The following is a 23,784-nucleotide window of genomic DNA, read 5'->3' on the forward strand; positions in this document are numbered from 1 at the left end:
AGTAGCAGGCTCTTGTAATATGCGTACTTCTTAAGATTTATCAAAATTTGGTGTGCCGAATCTGAGTAACATGGTGAATTCGGTTAGTTCCCAATAGGCCGCAGTAGTAATAAGTGGACTGTTCGGGATATAGAAAAATTTTCACGAATGGAATCAAAATTTCTAGGCGAATTCAGTGAGTTCCCATGGGAAATGCTTGTATGAGTGTGCTTTTCAATATGTAACAACATTTTACGGAACGGACTCTAAGTATCATGGTGAATTCAGTAGGTTCCCAATAGGATTCGCATGTAATAAGCTTGTTATTCAAGATAGAGCAACGTTTTAAGGAACGGAAACACTGTTTCTCTGTGAATTCAGTTAGTTCCCAGTAGCAGGCTCTTGTAATATGCGTACTTCTAAAGATTTATCAAAATTTGGTGTGCCGAATCTGAGTAACATGGTGAATTCGGTTAGTTCCCAATAGGCCGCAGTAGTAATAAGTGGACTGTTCGGGATATAGAAAAATTTTCACGAATGGAATCAAAATTTCTAGGCGAATTCAGTGAATTCCCAATGGGACATGCTTGTATGAGTGTGCTTTTCAATATGTAACAACATTTTAAGGAACGGACTCTAAGTATCATTGTGAATTCAGTAGGTTCCCAATAGGATTCGCATGTAATAAGCTTGTTATTCAAGATAGAGCAACGTTTTAAGGAACGGAAACACTGTTTCTCTGTGAATTCAGTTAGTTCCCAGTAGCAGGCTCTTGTAATATGCGTACTTCTAAAGATTTATCAAAATTTGGTGTGCCGAATCTGAGTAACATGGTGAATTCGGTTAGTTCCCACTAGGCCGCAGTAGTAATAAGTGGACTGTTCGGGATATAGAAAAATTTTCACGAATGGACTCAAAATTTCTAGGCGAATTCAGTGAGTTCCCAATGGGACATGCTTGTATGAGTGTGCTTTTCAATATGTAACAACATTTTAAGGAACGCACTCTAAGTATCATGGTGAATTCAGTAGGTTCCCAATAGGATTCGCATGTAATAAGCTTGTTATTCAAGATAGAGCAACGTTTTAAGGAACGGAAACACTGTTTCTCTGTGAATTCAGTTAGTTCCCAGTAGCAGGCTCTTGTAATATGCGTACTTCTAAAGATTTATCAGAATTTGGTTTGCCGAATCTGAGTAACATGGTGAATTCGGTTAGTTCCCAATAGGCCGCAGTAGTAATAAGTGGACTGTTCGGGATATAGAAAAATTTTCACGAATGGAATCAAAATTTCTAGGCGAATTCAGTGAGTTCCCAAAGGGACATGCTTGTGTGAGTGTGCTTTTCAATATGTAACAACATTTTAAGGAACGGACTCTAAGTATCATGGTGAATTCAGTAGGTTCCCAATAGGATTCGCATGTAATAAGCTTGTTATTCAAGATAGAGCAACGTTTTTAGGAACGGAAACACTGTTTCTCGGTGATTTCAGTTAGTTCCCAGTAGCAGGCTCTTGTAATATGCGTACTTCTTAAGATTTATCAAAATTTGGTGTGCCGAATCTGAGTAACATGGTGAATTCGTTTAGTTCTCAATAGGCCGCAGTAGTAATAAGTGGACTGTTCGGGATATAGAAAAATTTTCACGAATGGAATCAAAATTTCTAGGCAAATTCAGTGAGTTCCCAAAGGGACATGCTTGTGTGAGTGTGCTTTTCAATATGTAACAACATTTTAAGGAACGGACTCTAAGTATCATGGTGAATTCAGTAGGTTCCCAATAGGATTCGCATGTAATAAGCTTGTTATTCAAGATAGAGCAACGTTTTAAGGAACGGAAACACTGTTTCTCTGTGAATTCAGTTAGTTCCCAGTAGCAGGCTCTTGTAATATGCGTACTTCTAAAGATTTATCAAAATTTGATGTGCCGAATCTGAGTAACATTGTGAATTCGGTTAGTTCCCAATAGGCCGCAGTAGTAATAGTGGACTGTTCGGGATATAGATAAATTTTCACGAATGGAATCAAAATTTCTAGGCGAATTCAGTGAGTTCCCAATGGGACATGCTTGTATGAGTGTGCTTTTCAATATGTAACAACATTTTAAGGAACAGACGATAAGTATCATGGTTAATTCAGTAGGTTCCCAATAGGATTCGCATGTAATAAGCTTGTTATTCAAGATAGAGCAACGTTTTAAGGAACGGAAACACTGTTTCTCTGTGAATTCAGTTAGTTCCCAGTAGCAGGCTCTTGTAATATGCGTACTTCTAAAGATTTATCAAAATTTGATGTGCCGAATCTGAGTAACATTGTGATTTCGGTTAGTTCCCAATAGGCCGCAGTAGTAATAAGTGGACTGTTCGGGATATAGATAAATTTTCACGAATGGAATCAAAATTTCTAGGCGAATTCAGTGAGTTCCCAATCGGACTTGACTGTATGAGTGTGATTTTCAATATGTAACAACATTTTATGGAACGGACTCTAAGTATCATGGTGAATTCAGTAATTTCCCAATAGGATTCGTATGTAATAAGCTTGTTATTCAAGATAGAGCAACGTTTTAAGGAACGGAAACACTGTTTCTCTGTGAATTCAGTTAGATCCCAGTAGCAGGCTCTTGTAATATGCCTACTTCTAAAGATTTATCAAAATTTGTTGTGCCGAATCTGAGTAACATGGTGAATTCGGTTAGTTCCCAATAGGCCGCAATAGTAATAAGTGGACTGTTCGGGATATAGAAAAATTTTCACGAATGGAATCAAAATTTCTAGGCGAATTCAGTGAGTTCCCAAAGGGACATGCTTGTGTGAGTGTGCTTTTCAATATGTAACAACATTTTAAGAACGGACTCTAAGTATCATGGTTAATTCAGTAGGTTCCCAATAGGATTCGCATGTAATAAGCTTGTTATTCAAGATAGAGCAACGTTTTAAGGAACGGAAACACTGTTTCTCTGTGAATTCAGTTAGTTCCCAGTAGCACGCTCTTGTAATATGCGTACTTCTAAAGATTTATCAAAATTTGGTGTGCCGAATCTGAGTAACATGGTGAATTCGGTTAGTTTCCAATAGGCCGCAATAGTAATAAGTGGACTGTTCGGATATAGAAAAATTTTCACGAATAGAATCAAAATTTCTAGGCGAATTCAGTGAGTTCCCAAAGGGACATGCTTGTGTGAGTGTGCTTTTCAATATGTAACAACATTTTAAGGAACGGACTCTAAGTATCATGGTGAATTCAGTAGGTTCCCAATAGGATTCGCATGTAATAAGCTTGTTATTCAAGATAGAGCAACGTTTTAAGGAACGGAAACACTGTTTCTCTGTGAATTCAGTTAGTTCCCAGTAGCAGGCTCTTGTAATATACGTACTTCTAAAGATTTATCAAAATTTGATGTGCCGAATCTGAGTAACATGGTGAATTCGGTTAGTTCCCAATAGGACGCAGTAGTAATAAGTGGACTGTTCGGGATATAGATAAATTTTCACGAATGGAATCAAAATTTCTAGGCGAATTCAGTGAGTTCCCAATGGGACATGCTTGTATGAGTGTGCTTTTCAATATGTAACAACATTTTAAGGAACGGACTCTAAGTATCATGGTGAATTCAGTAGGTTCCCCACAGGATTCGCATGTAATAAGCTTGTTATTCAAGATAGAGCAACGTTTTAAGGAATGGAAACACTGTTTCTCTGTGAATTCAGTTAGTTCCCAGTAGCAGGCTCTTGTAATATGCGTACTTCTAAAGATTTATCAAAATTTGGTGTGCCGAATCTGAGTAACATGGTGAATTCGGTTAGTTTCCAATAGGCCGCAGTAGTAATAAGTGGACTGTTCGGGATATAGAAAAATTTTGACGAATGGAATCAAAATTTCTAGGCGAATTCAGTGAGTTCCCAATGGGACATGCTTGTATGAGTGTGCTTTTCAATATGTAACAACATTTTAAGGAACGGACTCTAAGTATCATGGTGAATTCAGTAGGTTCCCAATAGGATTCGCATGTAATAAGCTTGTTATTCAAGATAGAGCAACGTTTTAAGGAAGGGAAACACTGTTTCTCTGTGAATTCAGTTAGTTCCCAGTAGCAGGCTCTTGTAATATGCATACTTCTAAAGATTTATGTAAATTTGGTGTGCCGAATCTGAGTAACATGGTGAATTCGGTTAGTTTCCAACAGGCCGCAATAGTAATAAGTGGACTGTTCGGGATATAGAAAAATTTTCACGAATGGAATCAAAATTTCTAGGCGAATTCAGTGAGTTCCCAAAGGGACATGCTTGTGTGAGTGTGCTTTTCAATATGTAACAACATTTTAAGGAACGGACTCTAAGTATCATGGTGAATTCAGTAGGTTCCCAATAGGATTCGCATGTAATAAGCTTGTTATTCAAGATAGAGAAACGTTTTAAGGAAGGGAAACACTGTTTCTCTGTGAATTCAGTTAGTTCCCAGTAGCAGGCTCTTGTAATATGCATACTTCTAAAGATTTATGAAAATTTGGTGTGCCGAATCTGAGTAACATGGTGAATTCGGTTAGTTTCCAATAGGCCGCAGTAGTAATAAGTGGACTGTTCGGGATATAGAAAAATTTTCACGAATGGACTCAAAATTTCTAGGCGAATACAGTGAGTTCCCAATGGGACATGCTTGTATGAGTGTGCTTTTCAATATGTAACAACATTTTAAGGAAAGGACTCTAAGTATTATGGTGAATTCAGTAGGTTCCCAATAGGATTCGCATGTAATACGCTTGTTATTCAAGATAGAGCAACGTTTTAAGGAACGGAATCACTGTTTCTCTGTGAATTCAGTTAGTTCCCAGTAGCAGGCTCTTGTAATATGCGTACTTCTAAAGATTTATCAAAATTTGGGGTGCCGAATCTGAGTAACATGGTGAATTCGGTTAGTTTCCAATAGGCCGCAATAGTAATAAGTGGACTGTTCGGATATAGAAAAATTTTCACGAATAGAATCAAAATTTCTAGGCGAATTCAGTGAGTTCCCAAAGGGACATGCTTGTGTGAGTGTGCTTTTCAATATGTAACAACATTTTAAGGAACGGACTCTAAGTATCATGGTGAATTCAGTAGGTTCCCAATAGGATTCGCATGTAATAAGCTTGTTATTCAAGATAGAGCAACGTTTTAAGGAACGGAAACACTGTTTCTCTGTGAATTCAGTTAGTTCCCAGTAGCAGGCTCTTGTAATATACGTACTTCTAAAGATTTATCAAAATTTGATGTGCCGAATCTGAGTAACATGGTGAATTCGGTTAGTTCCCAATAGGACGCAGTAGTAATAAGTGGACTGTTCGGGATATAGATAAATTTTCACGAATGGAATCAAAATTTCTAGGCGAATTCAGTGAGTTCCCAATGGGACATGCTTGTATGAGTGTGCTTTTCAATATGTAACAACATTTTAAGGAACGGACTCTAAGTATCATGGTGAATTCAGTAGGTTCCCCACAGGATTCGCATGTAATAAGCTTGTTATTCAAGATAGAGCAACGTTTTAAGGAATGGAAACACTGTTTCTCTGTGAATTCAGTTAGTTCCCAGTAGCAGGCTCTTGTAATATGCGTACTTCTAAAGATTTATCAAAATTTGGTGTGCCGAATCTGAGTAACATGGTGAATTCGGTTAGTTTCCAATAGGCCGCAGTAGTAATAAGTGGACTGTTCGGGATATAGAAAAATTTTGACGAATGGAATCAAAATTTCTAGGCGAATTCAGTGAGTTCCCAATGGGACATGCTTGTATGAGTGTGCTTTTCAATATGTAACAACATTTTAAGGAACGGACTCTAAGTATCATGGTGAATTCAGTAGGTTCCCAATAGGATTCGCATGTAATAAGCTTGTTATTCAAGATAGAGCAACGTTTTAAGGAAGGGAAACACTGTTTCTCTGTGAATTCAGTTAGTTCCCAGTAGCAGGCTCTTGTAATATGCATACTTCTAAAGATTTATGTAAATTTGGTGTGCCGAATCTGAGTAACATGGTGAATTCGGTTAGTTTCCAACAGGCCGCAATAGTAATAAGTGGACTGTTCGGGATATAGAAAAATTTTCACGAATGGAATCAAAATTTCTAGGCGAATTCAGTGAGTTCCCAAAGGGACATGCTTGTGTGAGTGTGCTTTTCAATATGTAACAACATTTTAAGGAACGGACTCTAAGTATCATGGTGAATTCAGTAGGTTCCCAATAGGATTCGCATGTAATAAGCTTGTTATTCAAGATAGAGAAACGTTTTAAGGAAGGGAAACACTGTTTCTCTGTGAATTCAGTTAGTTCCCAGTAGCAGGCTCTTGTAATATGCATACTTCTAAAGATTTATGAAAATTTGGTGTGCCGAATCTGAGTAACATGGTGAATTCGGTTAGTTTCCAATAGGCCGCAGTAGTAATAAGTGGACTGTTCGGGATATAGAAAAATTTTCACGAATGGACTCAAAATTTCTAGGCGAATACAGTGAGTTCCCAATGGGACATGCTTGTATGAGTGTGCTTTTCAATATGTAACAACATTTTAAGGAAAGGACTCTAAGTATTATGGTGAATTCAGTAGGTTCCCAATAGGATTCGCATGTAATACGCTTGTTATTCAAGATAGAGCAACGTTTTAAGGAACGGAATCACTGTTTCTCTGTGAATTCAGTTAGTTCCCAGTAGCAGGCTCTTGTAATATGCGTACTTCTAAAGATTTATCAAAATTTGGGGTGCCGAATCTGAGTAACATGGTGAATTCGGTTAGTTTCCAATAGGCCGCAATAGTAATAAGTGGACTGTTCGGGATATAGAAAAATTTTCACGAATGGAATCAAAATTTCTAGGCGAATTCAGTGAGTTCCCAATGGGACATGCTTGTATGAGTGTGCTTTTCAATATTTAACAACATTTTAAGAACGGACTCTAAGTATCATGGTGAATTCAGTAGGTTCCCAATAGGATTCGCATGTAATAAGCTTGTTATTCAAGATAGAGCAACGTTTTAAGGAACGGAAACACTGTTTCTCTGTGAATTCAGTTAGTTCCCAGTAGCAGGCTCTTGTAATATGCGTACTTCTAAAGATTTATCAAAATTTGGTGTGCCGAATCTGAGTAACATGGTGAATTCGGTTAGTTCCCAATAGGCCGCAGTAGTAATAAGTGGACTGTTCGGGATATAGAAAAATTTTGACGAATGGAATCAAAATTTCTAGGCGAATTCAGTGAGTTCCCAATGGGACATGCTTGTATGAGTGTGCTTTTCAATATGTAACAACATTTTAAGGAACGGACTCTAAGTATCATGGTGAATTCAGTAGGTTCCCAATAGGATTCGCATGTAATAAGCTTGTTATTCAAGATAGAGCAACGTTTTAAGGAAGGGAAACACTGTTTCTCTGTGAATTCAGTTAGTTCCCAGTAGCAGGCTCTTGTAATATGCATACTTCTAAAGATTTATGTAAATTTGGTGTCCCGAATCTGAGTAACATGGTGAATTCGGTTAGTTTCCAACAGGCCGCAATAGTAATAAGTGGACTGTTCGGGATATAGAAAAATTTTCACGAATGGAATCAAAATTTCTAGGCGAATTCAGTGAGTTCCCAAAGGGACATGCTTGTGTGAGTGTGCTTTTCAATATGTAACAACATTTTAAGGAACGGACTCTAAGTATCATGGTGAATTCAGTAGGTTCCCAATAGGATTCGCATGTAATAAGCTTGTTATTCAAGATAGAGAAACGTTTTAAGGAAGGGAAACACTGTTTCTCTGTGAATTCAGTTAGTTCCCAGTAGCAGGCTCTTGTAATATGCATACTTCTAAAGATTTATGAAAATTTGGTGTGCCGAATCTGAGTAACATGGTGAATTCGGTTAGTTTCCAATAGGCCGCAGTAGTAATAAGTGGACTGTTCGGGATATAGAAAAATTTTCACGAATGGACTCAAAATTTCTAGGCGAATACAGTGAGTTCCCAATGGGACATGCTTGTATGAGTGTGCTTTTCAATATGTAACAACATTTTAAGGAAAGGACTCTAAGTATTATGGTGAATTCAGTAGGTTCCCAATAGGATTCGCATGTAATACGCTTGTTATTCAAGATAGAGCAACGTTTTAAGGAACGGAATCACTGTTTCTCTGTGAATTCAGTTAGTTCCCAGTAGCAGGCTCTTGTAATATGCGTACTTCTAAAGATTTATCAAAATTTGGGGTGCCGAATCTGAGTAACATGGTGAATTCGGTTAGTTTCCAATAGGCCGCAATAGTAATAAGTGGACTGTTCGGGATATAGAAAAATTTTCACGAATAGAATCAAAATTTCTAGGCGAATTCAGTGAGTTCCCAAAGGGTCATGCTGGTGTGAGTGTGCTTTTCAATATGTAACAACATTTTAAGGAACGGACTCTAAGTATCATGGTGAATTCAGTAGGTTCCCAATAGGATTCGCATGTAATAAGCTTGTTATTCAAGATAGAGCAACGTTTTAAGGAACGGAAACACTGTTTCTCTGTGAATTCAGTTAGTTCCCAGTAGCAGGCTCTTGTAATATGCGTACTTCTTAATTTATCAAAATTTGGTGTGCCGAATCTGAGTAACATGGTGAATTCGGTTAGTTCCCAATAGGCCGCAGTAGTAATAAGTGGACTGTTCGGGATATAGAAAAATTTTCACGAGTGGAATCAAAATTTCTAGGCGAATTCAGTGAGTTCCCAATGGGACATGCTTGTATGAGTGTGCTTTTCAATATGTAACAACATTTTAAGGAACGGACTCTAAGTATCATGGTGAATTCAGTAGGTTCCCAATAGGATTCGCATGTAATAAGCTTGTTATTCAAGATAGAGCAACGTTTTAATGAACGGAAACACTGGTTCTCTGTGAATTCAGTTAGTTCCCAGTAGCAGGCTCTTGTAATATGCGTACTTCTAAAGATTTATCAAAATTTGGTGTGCCGAATCTGAGTAACATGGTGAATTCGGTTAGTTCCCAATAGGCCGCAGTAGTAATAAGTGGACTGTTCGGGATATAGATAAATTTTCACGAATGGAATCAAAATTTCTAGGCGAATTCAGTGAGTTCCCAATGGGACATGCTTGTATGAGTGTGCTTTTCAATATGTAACAACATTTTAAGGAACGGACTCTAAGTATCATGGTGAATTCAGTAGGTTCCCCACAGGATTCGCATGTAATAAGCTTGTTATTCAAGATAGAGCAACGTTTTAAGGAATGGAAACACTGTTTCTCTGTGAATTCAGTTAGTTCCCAGTAGCAGGCTCTTGTAATATGCGTACTTCTAAAGATTTATCAAAATTTGGTGTGCCGAATCTGAGTAACATGGTGAATTCGGTTAGTTTCCAATAGGCCGCAGTAGTAATAAGTGGACTGTTCGGGATATAGAAAAATTTTGACGAATGGAATCAAAATTTCTAGGCGAATTCAGTGAGTTCCCAATGGGACATGCTTGTATGAGTGTGCTTTTCAATATGTAACAACATTTTAAGGAACGGACTCTAAGTATCATGGTGAATTCAGTAGGTTCCCAATAGGATTCGCATGTAATAAGCTTGTTATTCAAGATAGAGCAACGTTTTAAGGAAGGGAAACACTGTTTCTCTGTGAATTCAGTTAGTTCCCAGTAGCAGGCTCTTGTAATATGCATACTTCTAAAGATTTATGTAAATTTGGTGTGCCGAATCTGAGTAACATGGTGAATTCGGTTAGTTTCCAACAGGCCGCAATAGTAATAAGTGGACTGTTCGGGATATAGAAAAATTTTCACGAATGGAATCAAAATTTCTAGGCGAATTCAGTGAGTTCCCAAAGGGACATGCTTGTGTGAGTGTGCTTTTCAATATGTAACAACATTTTAAGGAACGGACTCTAAGTATCATGGTGAATTCAGTAGGTTCCCAATAGGATTCGCATGTAATAAGCTTGTTATTCAAGATAGAGAAACGTTTTAAGGAAGGGAAACACTGTTTCTCTGTGAATTCAGTTAGTTCCCAGTAGCAGGCTCTTGTAATATGCATACTTCTAAAGATTTATGAAAATTTGGTGTGCCGAATCTGAGTAACATGGTGAATTCGGTTAGTTTCCAATAGGCCGCAGTAGTAATAAGTGGACTGTTCGGGATATAGAAAAATTTTCACGAATGGACTCAAAATTTCTAGGCGAATACAGTGAGTTCCCAATGGGACATGCTTGTATGAGTGTGCTTTTCAATATGTAACAACATTTTAAGGAAAGGACTCTAAGTATTATGGTGAATTCAGTAGGTTCCCAATAGGATTCGCATGTAATACGCTTGTTATTCAAGATAGAGCAACGTTTTAAGGAACGGAATCACTGTTTCTCTGTGAATTCAGTTAGTTCCCAGTAGCAGGCTCTTGTAATATGCGTACTTCTAAAGATTTATCAAAATTTGGGGTGCCGAATCTGAGTAACATGGTGAATTCGGTTAGTTTCCAATAGGCCGCAATAGTAATAAGTGGACTGTTCGGGATATAGAAAAATTTTCACGAATAGAATCAAAATTTCTAGGCGAATTCAGTGAGTTCCCAAAGGGTCATGCTGGTGTGAGTGTGCTTTTCAATATGTAACAACATTTTAAGGAACGGACTCTAAGTATCATGGTGAATTCAGTAGGTTCCCAATAGGATTCGCATGTAATAAGCTTGTTATTCAAGATAGAGCAACGTTTTAAGGAACGGAAACACTGTTTCTCTGTGAATTCAGTTAGTTCCCAGTAGCAGGCTCTTGTAATATGCGTACTTCTTAATTTATCAAAATTTGGTGTGCCGAATCTGAGTAACATGGTGAATTCGGTTAGTTCCCAATAGGCCGCAGTAGTAATAAGTGGACTGTTCGGGATATAGAAAAATTTTCACGAGTGGAATCAAAATTTCTAGGCGAATTCAGTGAGTTCCCAATGGGACATGCTTGTATGAGTGTGCTTTTCAATATGTAACAACATTTTAAGGAACGGACTCTAAGTATCATGGTGAATTCAGTAGGTTCCCAATAGGATTCGCATGTAATAAGCTTGTTATTCAAGATAGAGCAACGTTTTAATGAACGGAAACACTGGTTCTCTGTGAATTCAGTTAGTTCCCAGTAGCAGGCTCTTGTAATATGCGTACTTCTAAAGATTTATCAAAATTTGGTGTGCCGAATCTGAGTAACATGGTGAATTCGGTTAGTTCCCAATAGGCCGCAGTAGTAATAAGTGGACTGTTCGGGATATAGAAAAATTTTCACGAGTGGAATCAAATTTCTAGGCGAATTCAGTGAGTTCCCAATGGGACATGCTTGTATGAGTGTGCTTTTCAATATGTAACAACATTTTAAGGAACGGACTCTAAGTATCATGGTGAATTCAGTAGGTTCCCAATAGGATTCGCATGTAACAAGCTTGTTATTCAAGATAGAGCAACGTTTTAAGGAACGGAAACACTGTTTCTCTGTGAATTCAGTTAGTTCCCAGTAGCAGGCTCTTGTAATATACGTACTTCTAAAGATTTATCAAAATTTGATGTGCCGAATCTGAGTAACATGGTGAATTCGGTTAGTTCCCAATAGGACGCAGTAGTAATAAGTGGACTGTTCGGGATATAGATAAATTTTCACGAATGGAATCAAAATTTCTAGGCGAATTCAGTGAGTTCCCAATGGGACATGCTTGTATGAGTGTGCTTTTCAATATGTAACAACATTTTAAGGAACGGACTCTAAGTATCATGGTGAATTCAGTAGGTTCCCCACAGGATTCGCATGTAATAAGCTTGTTATTCAAGATAGAGCAACGTTTTAAGGAATGGAAACACTGTTTCTCTGTGAATTCAGTTAGTTCCCAGTAGCAGGCTCTTGTAATATGCGTACTTCTAAAGATTTATCAAAATTTGGTGTGCCGAATCTGAGTAACATGGTGAATTCGGTTAGTTTCCAATAGGCCGCAGTAGTAATAAGTGGACTGTTCGGGATATAGAAAAATTTTGACGAATGGAATCAAAATTTCTAGGCGAATTCAGTGAGTTCCCAATGGGACATGCTTGTATGAGTGTGCTTTTCAATATGTAACAACATTTTAAGGAACGGACTCTAAGTATCATGGTGAATTCAGTAGGTTCCCAATAGGATTCGCATGTAATAAGCTTGTTATTCAAGATAGAGCAACGTTTTAAGGAAGGGAAACACTGTTTCTCTGTGAATTCAGTTAGTTCCCAGTAGCAGGCTCTTGTAATATGCATACTTCTAAAGATTTATGTAAATTTGGTGTGCCGAATCTGAGTAACATGGTGAATTCGGTTAGTTTCCAACAGGCCGCAATAGTAATAAGTGGACTGTTCGGGATATAGAAAAATTTTCACGAATGGAATCAAAATTTCTAGGCGAATTCAGTGAGTTCCCAAAGGGACATGCTTGTGTGAGTGTGCTTTTCAATATGTAACAACATTTTAAGGAACGGACTCTAAGTATCATGGTGAATTCAGTAGGTTCCCAATAGGATTCGCATGTAATAAGCTTGTTATTCAAGATAGAGAAACGTTTTAAGGAAGGGAAACACTGTTTCTCTGTGAATTCAGTTAGTTCCCAGTAGCAGGCTCTTGTAATATGCATACTTCTAAAGATTTATGAAAATTTGGTGTGCCGAATCTGAGTAACATGGTGAATTCGGTTAGTTTCCAATAGGCCGCAGTAGTAATAAGTGGACTGTTCGGGATATAGAAAAATTTTCACGAATGGACTCAAAATTTCTAGGCGAATACAGTGAGTTCCCAATGGGACATGCTTGTATGAGTGTGCTTTTCAATATGTAACAACATTTTAAGGAAAGGACTCTAAGTATTATGGTGAATTCAGTAGGTTCCCAATAGGATTCGCATGTAATACGCTTGTTATTCAAGATAGAGCAACGTTTTAAGGAACGGAATCACTGTTTCTCTGTGAATTCAGTTAGTTCCCAGTAGCAGGCTCTTGTAATATGCGTACTTCTAAAGATTTATCAAAATTTGGGGTGCCGAATCTGAGTAACATGGTGAATTCGGTTAGTTTCCAATAGGCCGCAATAGTAATAAGTGGACTGTTCGGGATATAGAAAAATTTTCACGAATAGAATCAAAATTTCTAGGCGAATTCAGTGAGTTCCCAAAGGGTCATGCTGGTGTGAGTGTGCTTTTCAATATGTAACAACATTTTAAGGAACGGACTCTAAGTATCATGGTGAATTCAGTAGGTTCCCAATAGGATTCGCATGTAATAAGCTTGTTATTCAAGATAGAGCAACGTTTTAAGGAACGGAAACACTGTTTCTCTGTGAATTCAGTTAGTTCCCAGTAGCAGGCTCTTGTAATATGCGTACTTCTTAATTTATCAAAATTTGGTGTGCCGAATCTGAGTAACATGGTGAATTCGGTTAGTTCCCAATAGGCCGCAGTAGTAATAAGTGGACTGTTCGGGATATAGAAAAATTTTCACGAGTGGAATCAAAATTTCTAGGCGAATTCAGTGAGTTCCCAATGGGACATGCTTGTATGAGTGTGCTTTTCAATATGTAACAACATTTTAAGGAACGGACTCTAAGTATCATGGTGAATTCAGTAGGTTCCCAATAGGATTCGCATGTAATAAGCTTGTTATTCAAGATAGAGCAACGTTTTAATGAACGGAAACACTGGTTCTCTGTGAATTCAGTTAGTTCCCAGTAGCAGGCTCTTGTAATATGCGTACTTCTAAAGATTTATCAAAATTTGGTGTGCCGAATCTGAGTAACATGGTGAATTCGGTTAGTTCCCAATAGGCCGCAGTAGTAATAAGTGGACTGTTCGGGATATAGAAAAATTTTCACGAGTGGAATCAAATTTCTAGGCGAATTCAGTGAGTTCCCAATGGGACATGCTTGTATGAGTGTGCTTTTAAATATGTAACAACATTTTAAGGAACGGACTCTAAGTATCATGGTGAATTCAGTAGGTTCCCAATAGGATTCGCATGTAACAAGCTTGTTATTCAAGATAGAGCAACGTTTTAAGGAACGGAAACACTGTTTCTCTGTGAATTCAGTTAGTTCCCCGTAGCAGGCTCTTGTAATATGCGTACTTCTAAAGATTTATCAAAATTTGGTGTGCCGAATCTGAGTAACATGGTGAATTCGGTTAGTTTCCAATAGGCCGCAATGGTAATAAGTGGACTGTTCGGGATATAGAAAAATTTTCACGAATGGAATCAAAATTTCTAGGCGAATTCAGTGAGTTCCCAAAGGGACATGCTTGTGTGAGTGTGCTTTTCAATATGTAACAACATTTTAAGGAACGGACTCTAAGTATCATGGTGAATTCAGTAGGTTCCCAATAGGATTCGCATGTAATAAGCTTGTTATTCAAGATAGAGCAACGTTTTAAGGAACGGAAACACTGTTTCTCTGTGAATTCAGTTAGTTCCCAGTAGCAGGCTCTTGTAATATGCGTACTTCTAAAGATTCATCAAAATTTGGTGTGCCGAATCTGAGTAACATGGTGAATTCGGTTAGTTTCCAATAGGCCGCAATAGTAATAAGTGGACTGTTCGGGATATAGAAATATTTTCACGAATGGAATCAAAATTTCTAGGCGAATTCAGTGAGTTCCCAAAGGGTCATGCTTGTGTGAGTGTGCTTTTCAATATGTAACAACATTTTAAGGAACGGACTCTAAGTATCATGGTGAATTCAGTAGGTTCCCAATAGGATTCGCATGTAATAAGCTTGTTATTCAAAATAGAGCAACGTTTTAAGGAACGGAAACACTGTTTCTCTGTGAATTCAGTTAGTTCCCAGTAGCAGGCTCTTGTAATATGCGTACTTGTTAAGATTTATCAAAATTTGGTGTGCCGAATCTGAGTAACATGGTGAATTCGGTTAGTTCCCAATAGGCCGCATTAGTAATAAGTGGACTGTTCGGGATATAGAAAAATTTTCACGAATGGAATCAAAATTTCTAGGCGAATTCAGTGAGTTCCCAATGGGACATGCTTGTATGAGTGTGCTTTTCAATATGTAACAACATTTTAAGGAACGGACTCTAAGTATCATGGTGAATTCAGTAGGTTCCCAATAGGATTCGCATGTAATAAGCTTGTTATTCAAGATAGAGCAACGTTTTAAGGAACGGAAACACTGTTTCTCTGTGAATTCATTAGTTCCCAGTAGCAGGCTCTTGTAATATGCGTACTTCTAAAGATTTATCAAAATTTGGTGTGCCGAATCTGAGTAACATGGTGAATTCGGTTAGTTTCCAATAGGCCGCAATAGTAATAAGTGGACTGTTCGGGATATAGAAAAATTTTCACGAATGGAATCAAAATTTCTAGGCGAATTCAGTGAGTTCCCAAAGGGACATGCTTGTGTGAGTGTGCTTTTCAATATGTAACAACATTTTAAGGAACGGATTCTAAGTATCATGGTTAATTCAGTAGGTTCCCAATAGGATTCGCATGTAATAAGCTTGTTATTCAAGATAGAGCAACGTTTTAAGGAACGGAAACACTGTTTCTCTGTGAATTCAGTTAGTTCCCAGTAGCAGGCTTTTGTAATATGCGTACTTCTAAAGATTTATCAAAATTTGGTGTGCCGAATCTGAGTAACATGGTGAATTCAGTTAGTTCCCAATAGGCCGCAGTAGTAATAAGTGGACAGTTCGGGATATAGAAAAATTTTCACGAATGGAATCAAAATTTCTAGGCGAATTCAGTGAGTTCCCAAAGGGACATGCTTGTATGAGTGTGCTTTTCAATATGTAACAACATTTTACGGAACGGACTCTAAGTATCATGGTGAATTCAGTAGGTTCCCAATAGGATTCGCATGTAATAAGCTTGTTATTCAAGATAGAGCAACGTTTTAAGGAACGGAAACACTGTTTCTCTGTGAATTCAGTTAGTTCCCAGTAGCAGGCTCTTGTAATAAGCGTACTTCTAAAGATTTATCAAAATTTGATGTGCCGAATCTGAGTAACATGGTGAATTCGGTTAGTTTCCAATAGGCCGCAGTAGTAATAAGTGGACTGTTCGGGATATAGAAAAATTTTCACGAATGGACTCAAAATTTCTAGGCGAATACAGTGAGTTCCCAATGGGACATGCTTGTATGAGTGTACTTTTCAATATGTAACAACATTTTAAGGAACGGACTCTAAGTATCATGGTGAATTCAGTAGGTTCCCAATAGGATTCGCATGTAATAAGCTTGTTATTCAAGATAGAGCAACGTTTTAAGGAACGGAAACACTGTTTCTCTGTGAATTCAGTTAGTTCCCAGTAGCAGGCTCTTGTAATATGCGTACTTCTAAAGATTTATCAAAATTTGGTGTGCCGAATCTGAGTAACATTGTGAATTCGGTTAGTTTCCAATAGGCCGCAATAGTAATAAGTGGACTGTTCGGGATATAGAAAAATTTTCACGAATGGAATCAAAATTTCTAGGCGAATTCAGTGAGTTCCCAAAGGGACATGCTTGTGTGAGTGTGCTTTTCAATATGTAACAACATTTTAAGGAACGGACTCTAAGTATCATGGTGAATTCAGTAGGTTCCCAATAGGATTCGCATGTAATAAGCTTGTTATTCAAGATAGAGCAACGTTTTAAGGAACGGAAACACTGTTTCTCTGTGAATTCAGTTAGTTCCCAGTAGCAGGCTCTTGTAATATGCGTACTTCTAAAGATTTATCAAAATTTGGTGTGCCGAATCTGAGTAACATGGTGAATTCGGTTAGTTTCCAATAGGCCGCAATAGTAATAAGTGGACTGTTCGGGATATAGAAAAATTTTCACGAATGGAATCAAAATTTCTAGGCGAATTCAGTGAGTTCCCAAAGGGTCATGCTTGTGTGAGTGTGCTTTTCAATATGTAACAACATTTTAAGGAACGGACTCTAAGTATCATGGTGAATTCAGTAGGTTCCCAATAGGATTCGCATGTAATAAGCTTGTTATTCAAGATAGAGCATCGTTTTAAGGAACGGAAACACTGTTTCTCTGTGAATTCAGTTAGTTCCCAGTAGCAGGCTTTTGTAATATGCGTACTTCTAAAGATTTATCAAAATTTGGTGTGCCGAATCTGAGTAACATGGTGAATTCGGTTAGTTCCCACTAGGCCGCAGTAGTAATAAGTGGACAGTTCGGGATATAGAAAAATTTTCACGAATGGAATCAAAATTTCTAGGCGAATTCAGTGAGTTCCCAAAGGGACATGCTTGTATGAGTGTGCTTTTCAATATGTAACAACATTTTACGGAACGGACTCTAAGTATCATGGTGAATTCAGTAGGTTCCCAATAGGATTCGCATGTAATAAGCTTGTTATTCAAGATAGAGCAACGTTTTAAGGAACGGAAACACTGTTTCTCTGTGAATTCAGTTAGTTCCCAGTAGCAGGCTCTTGTAATAAGCGTACTTCTAAAGATTTATCAAAATTTGGAGTGCCGAATCTGAGTAACATGGTGAATTCGGTTAGTTTCCAATAGGCCGCAGTAGTAATAAGTGGACTGTTCGGGATATAGAAAAATTTTCACGAATGGACTCAAAATTTCTAGGCGAATACAGTGAGTTCCCAATGGGACATGCTTGTATGAGTGTACTTTTCAATATGTAACAACATTTTAAGGAACGGACTCTAAGTATCATGGTGAATTCAGTAGGTTCCCAATAGGATTCGCATGTAATAAGCTTGTTATTCAAGATAGAGCAACGTTTTAAGTAACGGAAACACTGTTTCTCTGTGAATTCAGTTAGTTCCCAGTAGCAGGCTCTTGTAATATGCGTACTTCTAAAGATTTATCAAAATTTGATGTGCCGATTCTGAGTAACATTGTGAATTCGGTTAGTTTCCAATAGGCCGCAATAGTAATAAGTGGACTGTTCGGGATATAGAAAAATTTTCACGAATGGAATCAAAATTTCTAGGCGAATTCAGTGAGTTCCCAAAGGGACATGCTTGTGTGAGTGTGCTTTTCAATATGTAACAACATTTTAAGGAACGGACTCTAAGTATCATGGTGAATTCAGTAGGTTCCCAATAGGATTCGCATGTAATAAGCTTGTTATTCAAGATAGAGCATCGTTTTAAGGAACGGAAACACTGTTTCTCTGTGAATTCAGTTAGTTCCCAGTAGCAGGCTTTTGTAATATGCGTACTTCTAAAGATTTATCAAAATTTGGTGTGCCGAATCTGAGTAACATGGTGAATTCGGTTAGTTCCCACTAGGCCGCAGTAGTAATAAGTGGACAGTTCGGGATATAGAAAAATTTTCACGAATGGAATCAAAATTTCTAGGCGAATTCAGTGAGTTCCCAAAGGGACATGCTTGTATGAGTGTGCTTTTCAATATGTAACAACATTTTACGGAACGGACTCTAAGTATCATGGTGAATTCAGTAGGTTCCCAATAGGATTCGCATGTAATAAGCTTGTTATTCAAGATAGAGCAACGTTTTAAGGAACGGAAACACTGTTTCTCTGTGAATTCAGTTAGTTCCCAGTAGCAGGCTCTTGTAATAAGCGTACTTCTAAAGATTTATCAAAATTTGGAGTGCCGAATCTGAGTAACATGGTGAATTCGGTTAGTTTCCAATAGGCCGCAGTAGTAATAAGTGGACTGTTCGGGATATAGAAAAATTTTCACGAATGGACTCAAAATTTCTAGGCGAATACAGTGAGTTCCCAATGGGACATGCTTGTATGAGTGTACTTTTCAATATGTAACAACATTTTAAGGAACGGACTCTAAGTATCATGGTGAATTCAGTAGGTTCCCAATAGGATTCGCATGTAATAAGCTTGTTATTCAAGATAGAGCAACGTTTTAAGTAACGGAAACACTGTTTCTCTGTGAATTCAGTTAGTTCCCAGTAGCAGGCTCTTGTAATATGCGTACTTCTAAAGATTTATCAAAATTTGATGTGCCGATTCTGAGTAACATTGTGAATTCGGTTAGTTTCCAATAGGCCGCAATAGTAATAAGTGGACTGTTCGGGATATAGAAAAATTTTCACGAATGGAATCAAAATTTCTAGGCGAATTCAGTGAGTTCCCAAAGGGACATGCTTGTGTGAGTGTGCTTTTCAATATGTAACAACATTTTAAGGAACGGACTCTAAGTATCATGGTGAATTCAGTAGGTTCCCAATAGGATTCGCATGTAATAAGCTTGTTATTCAAGATAGAGCAACGTTTTAAGGAACGGAAACACTGTTTCTCTGTGAATTCAGTTAGTTCCCAGTAGCAGGCTCTTGTAATATGCGTACTTCTAAAGATTTATCAAAATTTGGTGTGCCGAATCTGAGTAACATGGTGAATTCGGTTAGTTTCCAATAGGCCGCAATAGTAATAAGTGGACTGTTCGGGATATAGAAAAATTTTCACGAATGGAATCAAAATTTCTAGGCGAATTCAGTGAGTTCCCAAAGGGTCATGCTTGTGTGAGTGTGCTTTTCAATATGTAACAACATTTTAAGGAACGGACTCTAAGTATCATGGTGAATTCAGTAGGTTCCCAATAGGATTCGCATGTAATAAGCTTGTTATTCAAGATAGAGCATCGTTTTAAGGAACGGAAACACTGTTTCTCTGTGAATTCAGTTAGTTCCCAGTAGCAGGCTTTTGTAATATGCGTACTTCTAAAGATTTATCAAAATTTGGTGTGCCGAATCTGAGTAACATGGTGAATTCGGTTAGTTCCCAATAGGCCGCAGTAGTAATAAGTGGACTGTTCGGGATATAGAAAAATTTTCACGAATGGACTCAAAATTTCTAGGCGAATTCAGTGAGTTCCCAATGGGACATGCTTGTATGAGTGTGCTTTTCAATATGTAACAACATTTTACGGAACGGACTCTAAGTATCATGGTGAAATCAGTAGGTTCCCAATAGGATTCGCATGTAATAAGCTTGTTATTCAAGATAGAGCAACGTTTTAAGGAACGGAAACACTGTTTCTCTGTGAATTCAGTTAGTTCCCAGTAGCAGGCTCTTGTAACATGCGTACTTCTAAAGATTTATCAAAATTTTGTGTGCCGAATCTGAGTAACATGGTGAATTCGGTTAGTTTCCAATAGGCCGCAATAGTAATAAGTGGACTGTTCGGGATATAGAAAAATTTTCACGAATGGAATCAAATTTCTAGGCGAATTCAGTGAGTTCCCAAAGGGACATGCTTGTGTGAGTGTGCTTTTCAATATGTAACAACATTTTAAGGAACGGACTCTAAGTATCATGGTGAATTCTGTAGGTTCCCAATAGGATTCGCATGTAATAAGCTTGTTATTCAAGATAGAGCAACGTTTTAAGGAACGGAAACACTGTTTCTCTGTGAATTCAGTTAGTTCCCAGTAGCAGGCTCTTGAATTATGCGTACTTCTTAAGATTTATCAAAATTTGGTGTGCCGAATCTGAGTAACATGGTGAATTCGGTTAGTTCCCAATAGGCCGCAGTAGTAATAAGTGGACTGTTGGGTATATAGAAAAATTTTCACGAGTGGAATCAAAATTTCTAGGCGAAGTCAGTGAGTTCCCAATGGGACATTCTTGTATGAGTGTGCTTTTCAATATGTAACAACATTTTAAGGAACGGACTCTAAAGTATCATGGTGAATTCAGTAGGTTCCCAGTAGGATTCGCATGTAATAAGCTTGTTATTCAAGATAGAGCAACGTTTTAAGGAACGGAAACACTGTTTCTCTGTGAATTCAGTTAGTTCCCAGTAGCAGGCTCTTGTAATATGCGTACTTCTAAAGATTTATCAAAATTTGGTGTGCCGAATCTGAGTAACATTGTGAATTCGGTTAGTTTCCAATAGGCCGCAATAGTAATAAGTGGACTGTTCGGGATATAGAAAAATTTTCACGAATGGAATCAAAATTTCTAGGCGAATTCAGTGAGTTCCCAAAGGGACATGCTTGTGTGAGTGTGCTTTTCAATATGTAACAACATTTTAAGGAACGGACTCTAAGTATCATGGTGAATTCAGTAGGTTCCCAATAGGATTCGCATGTAATAAGCTTGTTATTCAAGATAGAGCAACGTTTTAAGGAACGGAAACACTGTTTCTCTGTGAATTCAGTTAGTTCCCAGTAGCAGGCTCTTGTAATATGCGTACTTCTAAAGATTTATCAAAATTTGGTGTGCCGAATCTGAGTAACATTGTGAATTCGGTTAGTTTCCAATAGGCCGCAATAGTAATAAGTGGACTGTTCGGGATATAGAAAAATTTTCACGAATGGACTCAAAATTTCTAGGCGAATTCAGTGCGTTCCCAAAGGGACATGCTTGTGTGAGTGTGCTTTTCAATATGTAACAACATTTTAAGGAACGGACTCTAAGTATCATGGTTAATTCAGTAGGTTCCCAATAGGATTCGCATGTAATAAGCTTGTTATTCAAGATAGAGCAACGTTTTAAGGAACGGAAACACTGTTTCTCTGTGAATTCAGTTAGTTCCCAGTAGCAGGCTCTTGTAATATGCGTACTTCTAAAGATTTATCAAAATTTGGTGTGCCGAATCTGAGTAACATTGTGAATTCGGTTAGTTTCCAATAGGCCGCAATAGTAATAAGTGGACTGTTCGGGATATAGAAAAATTTTCACGAATGGAATCAAAATTTCTAGGCGAATTCAGTGAGTTCCCAAAGGGACATGCTTGTGTGAGTGTGCTTTTCAATATGTAACAACATTTTAAGGAACGGACTCTAAGTATCATGGTGAATTCAGTAGGTTCCCAATAGGATTCGCATGTAATAAGCTTGTTATTCAAGATAGAGCATCGTTTTAAGGAACGGAAACACTGTTTCTCTGTGAATTCAGTTAGTTCCCAGTAGCAGGCTCTTGTAATATGCGTACTTCTAAAGATTTATCAAAATTTGGTGTGCCGAATCTGAGTAACATGGTGAATTCGGTTAGTTCCCAATAGGCCGCAGTAGTAATAAGTGGACTGTTCGGGATATAGAAAAATTTTCACGAATGGACTCAAAATTTCTAGGCGAATTCAGTGAGTTCCCAATGGGACATGCTTGTATGAGTGTGCTTTTCAATATGTAACAACATTTTACGGAACGGACTCTAAGTATCATGGTGAAATCAGTAGGTTCCCAATAGGATTCGCATGTAATAAGCTTGTTATTCAAGATAGAGCAACGTTTTAAGGAACGGAAACACTGTTTCTCTGTGAATTCAGTTAGTTCCCAGTAGCAGGCTCTTGTAACATGCGTACTTCTAAAGATTTATCAAAATTTTGTGTGCCGAATCTGAGTAACATGGTGAATTCGGTTAGTTTCCAATAGGCCGCAATAGTAATAAGTGGACTGTTCGGGATATAGAAAAATTTTCACGAATGGAATCAAATTTCTAGGCGAATTCAGTGAGTTCCCAAAGGGACATGCTTGTGTGAGTGTGCTTTTCAATATGTAACAACATTTTAAGGAACGGACTCTAAGTATCATGGTGAATTCTGTAGGTTCCCAATAGGATTCGCATGTAATAAGCTTGTTATTCAAGATAGAGCAACGTTTTAAGGAACGGAAACACTGTTTCTCTGTGAATTCAGTTAGTTCCCAGTAGCAGGCTCTTGAATTATGCGTACTTCTTAAGATTTATCAAAATTTGGTGTGCCGAATCTGAGTAACATTCTGAATTCGGTTAGTTCCCAATAGGCCGCAGTAGTAATAAGTGGACTGTTGGGTATATAGAAAAATTTTCACGAGTGGAATCAAAATTTCTAGGCGAATTCAGTGAGTTCCCAATGGGACATGCTTGTATGAGTGTGCTTTTCAATATGTAACAACATTTTAAGGAACGGACTCTAAAGTATCATGGTGAATTCAGTAGGTTCCCAGTAGGATTCGCATGTAATAAGCTTGTTATTCAAGATAGAGCAACGTTTTAAGGAACGGAAACACTGTTTCTCTGTGAATTCAGTTAGTTCCCAGTAGCAGGCTCTTGTAATATGCGTACTTCTAAAGATTTATCAAAATTTGGTGTGCCGAATCTGAGTAACATGGTGAATTCGGTTAGTTTCCAATAGGCCGCAATAGTAATAAGTGGACTGTTCGGGATATAGAAAAATTTTCACGAATGGACTCAAAATTTCTAGGCGAATTCAGTGCGTTCCCAAAGGGACATGCTTGTGTGAGTGTGCTTTTCAATATGTAACAACATTTTAAGGAACGGACTCTAAGTATCATGGTGAATTCAGTAGGTTCCCAATAGGATTCGCATGTAATAAGCTTGTTATTCAAGATAGAGCAACGTTTTAAGGAACGGAAACACTGTTTCTCTGTGAATTCAGTTAGTTCCCAGTAGCAGGCTCTTGTAATATGCGTACTTCTAAAGATTTATCAAAATTTGGTGTGCCGAATCTGAGTAACATTGTGAATTCGGTTAGTTTCCAATAGGCCGCAATAGTAATAAGTGGACTGTTCGGGATATAGAAAAATTTTCACGAATGGAATCAAAATTTCTAGGCGAATTCAGTGAGTTCCCAAAGGGACATGCTTGTGTGAGTGTGCTTTTCAATATGTAACAACATTTTAAGGAACGGACTCTAAGTATCATGGTGAATTCAGTAGGTTCCCAATAGGATTCGCATGTAATAAGCTTGTTATTCAAGATAGAGCAACGTTTTAAGGAACGGAAACACTGTTTCTCTGTGAATTCAGTTAGTTCCCAGTAGCAGGCTCTTGTAATATGCGTACTTCTAAAGATTTATCAAAATTTGGTGTGCCGAATCTGAGTAACATGGTGAATTCGGTTAGTTTCCAATAGGCCGCAATAGTAATAAGTGGAC

At 37.8% G+C, this 23,784-nt stretch overlaps 1 protein-coding gene; it reads left to right on the forward strand.

Annotated features, from left to right (window-relative positions):
• Erich1 (glutamate-rich 1) overlaps positions 1-23,784 on the forward strand; it is a gene marked incomplete at its 5' end in the record, with an annotated part of 52,793,804 nt that overhangs the window by 12,486,450 nt on the left and 40,283,570 nt on the right.

Source organism: Rattus norvegicus, chromosome 16, assembly GCF_021556685.1.
Source record: "Rattus norvegicus strain SHRSP/BbbUtx chromosome 16, alternate assembly SHRSP_T2T, whole genome shotgun sequence".
NCBI classification, from domain to species: domain Eukaryota; kingdom Metazoa; phylum Chordata; class Mammalia; order Rodentia; family Muridae; genus Rattus; species Rattus norvegicus.